This window comes from Callospermophilus lateralis, chromosome 2, assembly GCF_048772815.1.
Source record: "Callospermophilus lateralis isolate mCalLat2 chromosome 2, mCalLat2.hap1, whole genome shotgun sequence".
In the NCBI taxonomy this organism is placed as follows: Eukaryota; Metazoa; Chordata; class Mammalia; order Rodentia; family Sciuridae; genus Callospermophilus; species Callospermophilus lateralis.
The window spans coordinates 107,914,891-107,922,071 of NC_135306.1; positions in this window are offsets into that span (position 1 = coordinate 107,914,891).

The following is a 7,181-nucleotide window of genomic DNA, read 5'->3' on the forward strand; positions in this document are numbered from 1 at the left end:
AAGAGAGGAGCCTGGAGAGCCAGTAACCTCCCTGCCAGAAGCAACCTCGTCCAGCCTCCCAGGGCTTCTGATCCCTGTATGGATCAGGAGGACTCCAGGGGGGTCACTGGCCTCTCCTGGAGTAGGAGCAGCAAAGATTCCCCTCCAGGAGGATGGCGCTATGCTGGGGCCTCCGTGTCCCTCTCACTAGGCTGCCTTCTTCACCAGGGGCCTCAGGCTGGACAGTGACTCAGGCAGAGCTGGCCTCATTGCCTTCCATGTGACTCACACCTTCCTTCTGCCTCTGTGGGCTCAGGTTGTCTCCTCCTGCTCTCAGGGAGTCCTCTGGCTCTGGGTCAGATTTTGGTTGGGCTCTGAGTCTGGTTCTGGTCTTGGGCTTAGCTGAGCCCCCGGGTGAGGCCATACATGAGAAGCCAGGCCTTGCTGGGGACAGGCCGGGATTCTGACTACACAGCCTCCTCCTGGAGAAGGGCCTCTCTGGATTCCTGAGCTCCGGAGGCCAGGGTGTGTGCAGGGGCAGTCATGCGGTGGTGACTGGCTACGAGTGACCTTCCAGAGATGGAGACTGGAAGAACATGAAGGACTTGGAAAGAATTGTTAGAGACATCACAAAGGTAGCTGTTTGACTTTAAAATCAGTTAGCCTGCTCAGCCAGGAGGAAGAAAATTGCCAGCATAGTTTAAAGGATTAGAGAGAAAGTTCTAGCGTGAGATTATGTGGAGTTCAAAACCCAGTTCTGCTAGTTATTAATTCTTGTGACTTGGGCAATTTACGTAACCTTTCTGTGTCAGTTTCTTTAAAATGGGGGAGAGCATCACTTCAAATTATGGGAGGACTGACCGAGAGACCCATGTCAAGGGTTTAGCTCTGTGCCTGGTACCTTGCTTGGTACATGCTTAGCAAATAATGATGAAAATGCTATTTATTTTTATTCTGTCCAGTCCCTCTGATGGACAGGTGAGTGACCCTTGTCTGCCACTCACTGGGGGGCCTCCCAGGGATTTCTCTCTCTATCCCTAGGGAGGAAAATGCTGCAGCAACTAGAGGTGCCCCACTGTTCTCAGGAGGGGAAGTATTTTGGAGCTGGGACACCTGGCTTCTTTGGTTGATACTGAGTGACTGAGGGCAATTAGTTCAACCCAGTCTTATTTCCTCTTAATTAAGATGGGGATAATGTTATCTCGTGGTGAGAAGTGAAGTTCAGATGGCAGGGGTGAGTAGCTCAGGGCTGACTGCCGGCTCTGCTGGGTGGCCCTGGGGGAGTACCTGGCAGAGAGGAGGCCCTCAACCAAAACAGTAACTAGCATTGCTGTTCCAACGAAGTAATGCTGATGAGGCGGAGGTTCTTACAGGAGAGGCCTGGACGAGTCCCAGGCTCAGGATGAGAAACATATCACATTCTTCCTGGGAGATCAGCACTACCTGCACCTGGGCAGCTTGTGTGTGAAAGGAACGGGGAGGAGGGCATCTTCTGGGGTCAGAGGAGCCCGCCTGAGCACAGGCTTCACTCCAGTAGCCTTCATGACCTTGGGGTTTCCCTTGTGACTCCATTGTGCCCAGAATCAGTGGAATGCCCCTGGGCCAGCATCCCTCTCCCACACTCATGTTCAGTTTGCTCTGTCCACCCGTCTTTTTCCTCCTATCTCTTGCAATTTTGTAAAAATTAGCTTCTAGAATTCAAATAGCAGGAAGAGAACCCAGAGGTCATCCAATCTGTTTCCAACACAGATAGAAAGGATAGATGCTATCTCAGCAAGGCAGACACACTGCAATCTAACTTCTGTCCTTCTTGTGCCTGTTAGCCAGTTTCCTCTCAATTTTTCCCTCTAGAGGGATACAGGGAAGCTGGTTAGGCCTGCATCCAAACATCCCTCCCTAGCTTAGGAAGGGTGTTAGGAAACTACCCCTTCTCCAGGCTAAATAATTCCACCACCTCTAACCCTTTCCTCTCGGGTCTTATTTTTTAAGTCTTTAATTATCTCCGCTGCTCTTGTCTCTGTGTATTTTAGGATGCAGCCCTATAATCACAGAATTTTAAAGTGACCTGGGACATGCCGTCTAGGAGAGCCACGAGCAGAGGGTTGTGAGCCTCACCCTCCCCCGCTGCAAGAACAGGAAGGAAACTGGTCAATTCTCCTTTGCGAAGCCCTTCCCCATTCTTCCTCCAGCAGAGGAAAACCCTGCTCATTTTCCTTCAAAGCCAGAAGTTAAACAAAAACTTATGGAGCACTTTTGATGCTCTGCACAATGATGACCTTCTTAATCCCTCAGGAGTCCCGCCAGGGAGTGGGGAGCAACTTCATTTGCAGGCAAGGAAACCAGCTGAGAGAGTTTAAGTAACCTGCCCAAATTCACACAGGAAAGTCCCTGGGCTCCTGCACCCATGCTCCCTGGCCTGCTGCTGTCACCTCAATTCCTACCGTCCCCACAGAGAGCCAGACCTATGGGCCCTCAGGGAAGCTCCTCTCTCATTGAGAAGCTGTTCAGGCCCCAGGGAGCCGGAGCTGGGCTGTGGGGGCAAAAAGTCAAATTCCACCGTGAAACGGAACCAGCAGGATATGTATTTCTATGAAGAAATTTATTTCCACAAACTGGCTCAGGTGATTGTAGGGCTGGCGAGCCTGAAATCCAGGGGGTACGCCGCCGGGGTGGGGGGAGCGGGCGGGAATCTGGGCTGGAGCTGATGCTGCTGTGGGAGGCAGAATGTTTTCTTTTGAGAAACTTCAGTCTTTAACTCTTAAGGCCTTTGCACTGATGAGATGAGGCGCACCCATGTCACTGTCACTGAGGGTGATCTTCATTTAAGGTCAGCTGGCTATAGGTGTTAACCACACGGATGAATACTTTCAAGGCAACACCTAGATTAGTGTTAGATAACCGACTCTCACGGCTTAGCCAAATGACAGTGCTTAACAGCACGGCATCCTTGATGGTGTTGGTAGAGAGCCACGACAGAGGCTGGCCTGATGCAGGGGGCATTTTCCCTGGCTAGTGTTGACAAGGTGCTGAGGAAGGGGTCTTGGGGAACCATCGTGGGTCAGTCAGATTGCGCCACCAGCCCCAGGCCTGACTCTCTACCCAAGGAGGCCCCACCTGGCTTCTGCTTCCTGAGAGCCACTTCAGGATCCAGTGTATTCTCAGGGGACAAAGACCTGGAAAGATCACGTAGTTCTTGGGGTTGGGGGAGAGGGTTATTGCTTGAATCCCGAGGGACCCCTTGAGCATGGAGCTAGTGTCCCCTTTCTCCCGGCATCCCAGGGTTGGGACCATGCCTGGGCCACTGGAGATGAGCTATGTATGTTTGTCCTTTTGCCTCCCTCTCCGCCCCTAAAATATTCTAGGCAGGTAGAAATCAGTCCTGCTTTTAAAGTGCTCTGAGAAGGGAATTATGATGGCAGGAATGGTACTTCTCAATCCAAAGAGTTCTTCTTAATCCGTAATTGAAACCCCCATCCCCGGATTTCAGGATAAACTTTGTTGTATTAGGCTAGCACAAATGAGAAAATTAGACTTCAGACATTTTATTATTACTATAAAATGTCAAACCACTGCAGGCTCCCTGCGCTGTCTGTAGCTAGAGGCACTCTAAGAGAACAAAGTTACCATGACCTTAAAAGAACCACAGAGACATTAGGACCCAACCAGAGCCCTCCTCATTGACTCTCAGCTCATCCTTGGCAGAGCCAAAGGCTCAGTTCCTCAACATCAACTGCATAGTAAACTGTCATTTCTAGAGTGTTTAAGTTAGACTCAAAGAAGAACTGCCTGCAGCAAATAGTTCTAACTCTTGAAATAAACAGATGAGAGAGGCTGTGAAATCATTTTCCTCCTAGGTCTTTAATAAAGGCTATATAGTTAAAAGAAAAAAAAAAAAAAAAATATATATATATATATATATATATATATTTTTTTTTTTTTCTTTTCATTCTAGAGGCAGGGGGATAAAACTGGTGGTTGCTCTCCTCCAATCCTGGGGTTCCAGGGAAGGTAGAGGAGGTTATTTTTTTTCCTTTTAAGGGGTTTCCTCTTTCATGAGAAGATGATTGGTGATAGGTGTTACCAGGCCACTGCAGTGGGTGGGTGAGGCTGCTCCACCTGCTGAATCAAGGGAGGCTGCCAGGAGGGGAGGAGAATGGCTGTAAGATGTCTAATGAAGGAAGCTTGGGAGGAAGCCTGGGGCTGGCTGGGGGAGGGCGTGGGAGAGGACTCCGTGGGGGCTGGCTGGCAGGCCACACCTGATCTGAGAGAGCCCAAGAGAACAGGTAGAAGTCGCCTCTGCTTCATAAGGATTTTTCTCTGGAAGCCACACCTGCCAGCTCCTCCTTCCTCCTGGTCCTTTAGGGATGAGGTCAGGGCCAGCAGCTAGAGTCCCTCCCGTTGCAGAGGGAGAAAGAATAGGATGGGAGATGATTGCCTGAGGGGGGTCACCGAATCCCTTTCTTTCTTTCAAGGCTTTTTAAAATGAAAAGTTCCCTCTGCTTCGAGGTCCTCTGTCAGCCACAGTGGTAAATCTGACAGCCTTTGGAGATTTTTTTGCCAGTTGGCATGTGACAAATAAGATCTGGGGGCCACCAAGAAACACCCTTTCAGGGAAGCGGTGCAGTGCAGTTGAGCTGGTGAAGGGCAGGAGCCTCGCAGGGGACTTTGTGCATAGTCAGGTTCTTCAGTGGGCAAAGCCAGAGAGAGGACCTGGGGGAGCTTGGGGAACCATCGCCGTCCCTTGATGTCCACCTCAGACCTCAGTCACAGAGTGTGGAAGCCCTTGCCTCTTTGGGGAGCTGGTGGGAAACAGAGGTGGTATAAGGACTTGGACTGGACCTGGAAGGACATTTTTTCTTTGATTTCTTTCTCTGAGAAGTTCTTTTTGGCACTGGAACTTTTGGGGATCACAGGAGAATCCACTTTCTACCAGGTGTCTGAGGTGAACAGCCCCACACAGGAGGGGAAGCCTGCCTTCTGGCACATGAAGACCAAAAGACCAGTCAGTCTACACCGGCTGAGAATTCAACTGAATCAACATCTGCTGAGTCAAAGCAAAGGCCGCCCACCTCTGTCTGGCAGGGAGAATATTTCTGAGCACGGACATCCAGCCCTGCCCAGCCTGGTTGGAGAGACAGGCCTCTCTCAGGTTGTCTTGGGCTCTCACTCCTCTGGGAAGCTCAAGCCCTTGCACATATTTCTCTTATTCATTGTTAACTCCAAATTCAAGCTATTTGCTTACTGATCTCTTTTCCCCCTGTACTGTCAACCCCAGTGGCAAGATGGGCGACTCATTTCTGGCTGTCTGACCAGTCCTTGCTTACCACCTTGTCATGGTAGACTGTGCAGTAAAGATGTGAATGAATGAATAGTGAACGGCACTGGTGGTCTGAGCTAAATGCTTTCTGAGTAGGACAGACAGGGAGGTTGCAGCGATAAAGGTTGTGGGCTTCGTGGGACAGCCTCCTAGAAGACAGAGCCATACCTCTTCCCATCTGCCTTGAAGCACTGGAACCTGCTTCCTTCCCTTAGGACAACTGAAGTGGACACTCTCCAGCATCCTTCTATCCTCCTCCTGTGGTCCATTCACCTGCCTCGATTATCATCCGCTGGTCCTCCCAGGTTGTGTTGGAGTGGGCTCACTTTGGCTTAGGATGGTGGCTGTCCTTCTTTCCCAGCATGCCTCTCAATGATACCTTGAGATTGGCCAGGGTGCAGAAACTCGAAAACTCTAGAAACCAGTGTTTTTTTTCACCCTGGAAGAGCCAGTTGCTAAGCTTCTACTAGCACACACCTGCAATCCACTCCATTACCTACTGTGTATATACCTTTCTCTTTTCTCTCTCCTTCCTACTTATATCTCTTCCCCCCCATTTCCCTCCATCTTTCCTTTCCTCTCTTCTTTTTGTTCTATTATTTTATCCAATTCTTCATCTGTTTGTTTTCTTCCTTCCTTCCATCCATTCTCTCTCCACCCACTCATCCATTACTACTCAACTCCTATCCATCATTCATCCGTTTGCATTCATATCCATGTAATTTTTATTTCTTCCTTCTGTCCATCTATACACAATTGTTTTGTGGGCATCTTCTCTCTGTCAACTTATTCCTAAGGTTCAGAATATTCATGGAGATTGCTGCATGGCAGGTGCATGAACCCTAAGGTCTAGCAGAGGCCTGCCAGGCTCAGCCAGCATTGATATTGAATCTTTACTCCTCTGGCCTTTTGTGTCTTCTTGTCCTCTCTTTTCTTTTATTCTTATAGTGTATTCTCCCAGGGTAAAGGACCTTCTCAGGGAAAGAGGGAAGTGCATGTCCCCCAACCCCAGTCCAGAAGAATGCTTTGCTCTCTCCCTCCGGCCTCCAGCTTCAGGCAAAAGCCCAGGTTTTTTTTTTGTTTGTTTGTTTTTTGTTTTCCCCTTTTGGGGAAAAAACTCAGGGGTGCTTAACCACTGAGCCACATTCCCAGCCCTTTTTACTTTTTATTTTGGGGCAGAGTCTTGCTAAGTTTCTTAGGGCCTTGCTAAGTTGCTGAAGCTGGCCTTGAACTTGTGATCCTCCTGCCTCAACTTCCCAAGCTGCTGAAATTATCGGCATGCACCACCAAGTCTGGCTAAGAGCTCAAGCTTTTTGAGAAAGGGATTCCTCATCCTAAAAGTTCCCACGAGATCTTACAGTTAATGAACAAGAGGGGGCTCCTGTGGAATCTGAGGACAGGAGCCTCAGGTAAAGGGGAATTCCTATCATGAAGTCAGCACTACCCACCCCTACACATACCTCCTCTTAAAACTTGGCTGCTTTGTGAGCTAACCTTGTCTCTGCCCTTGTTCCCAGGGCTGTTATTGCAAAGGATTAGCTGTCAAAGCCTGGTGAGCCAAGAGGCGGGGGCTCCTGGAGCCTGACCTAGATTTGAGAGGAAAGATGGGAAACCCACTCCCCTCCGCACAGCCCTGAACCTGCCACTCCAGCCACACCCACTGTCTGCTCCACCCTGACCAGCGCAGCCCAGAGAGGCATAGCCCTGTATTGGGTATATGTCGTGGGGTGGGGGGTGGTGGGTGGGTGGATGGGGTGGGTGCTGGCTTCCCACAAAGTGACCAGGAGAGATGAGGGTCCCAGGATTTTTGTAGGATTCAGGGAGAGGAAGAAGTGGAATAGCTCTCACTTTTCTTCTGGAGAGTCCAGAATTATCTGAATCCCAC